Consider the following 1,410-nt stretch of genomic DNA (forward strand, 5'->3'; position numbering starts at 1 on the left):
CTCCAATACTTTGGCCACCTCATGCAAAGAACTGACTCATTGGAAAAGACCCTGATGCTGGGAAAGTTTGAGGGCAGGAGGAGAAGGGGACAACAGAGAGTGAGATGGTTGGATAGGACCACCGACTCAATGGACATGACTTTAAGCAAACTTCGGGAGGTGGTAAAGGATAGGGAAGCCTGGCGTGCTGGAGTCCATGGGGCTGCGAAGAGTGGGACATGACTGAGTGACTGAAAAACACCACCACCAGTAGCAGCAATGGGAGAGTGAAAATGCTGGCAAGACTTAACTGGTGGGAGAGTCATTCTATGGTCTGAATGTTTGTGCCCCCATCCCAAATTCATACGTTGAAACCCTAATCCCCAGTGGATGGTATTAGAAGGTGGGATCTTTGGGAAGCGATTGGATGCTAAGGGAAAAGTCCTCATAAATGGGATAAATGGGATATAAAAGAGGCCCCAGGGAGCATGCTGGTCCCTTCCACCGCATAAGTACACAAGCAATCTGTGACTGGGAGAGTCAACCATGCTGGCAGCCTGATCTCAGACTTCCAGCCTCCAGCACTGCGAGGAATAAATATCTGTTGTTTATAAGCCACCCAGCCTGTGGTATTTTGTTATAGCCGCCCGAACAGACTAAGACAAGCCAAGAACCATGCCAGGCTGGAGGCACACTGCCCTGGGCAAGCTGCCCTGAGTACAAGCACTCACTTCTAATTTTCCTTAAAATCCAGTCAAAAGGGCGCCTGCTGCCAGGGCAGTAGCAAAGTTGCATGTTTCTTCCTCTCCTGCCTAAGATAACAATTCCACTCCCATTACCCTGGCTCCCCTCATCTGGAAAACAATCGCAAATAAACCAAGACATCTCCCGCAGTTACACTGCCATTAGAACCTGATTTACAGATCGCATAGGAACTCATTTGACCCAGAGAAAACACTCTGCAGCAGGATCAACGCTCACTCCCAGTTAGCGAGAAAAATCATATACTCTTACAAAGACAAGAGGAATAAGCACTAAATTAAAATTACTTTGGCAAACAGCATGGCAATGTGAATTATAAGGCGTAGACCACAAAACTGCCAGAATAAGATGGTTAAAGAAGGGAAGGGTGGTTATTAAAATATTTGAGCACAGGCTTCTCTCACTGCTTTATGTATTTTTATATCTGGAGGACTCACCCATGACCTGACAAAACTGCATTTTGATCAAATTGAGAAGTCGCTACGGGCAAAGTGGAGTAATCACCCTACACACAGTAAAGTGGCCATAGAAATGGATTTATTGACTGTGCAACTTAGCTGCTTTCAAAACTTTAAAAGTTTGAGGTTTGAGCCATGCCAAGCTGAAAACTATACCCACCGATGAGTGCCCAGCAAAGAAGTATACTGCAGAAGTCAGTAGCAACCAATA

This window comes from Bison bison, unplaced genomic scaffold (assembly GCF_000754665.1).
Source record: "Bison bison bison isolate TAMUID 2011002044 unplaced genomic scaffold, Bison_UMD1.0 scf7180017862817, whole genome shotgun sequence".
NCBI classification, from domain to species: Eukaryota; Metazoa; Chordata; class Mammalia; order Artiodactyla; family Bovidae; genus Bison; species Bison bison.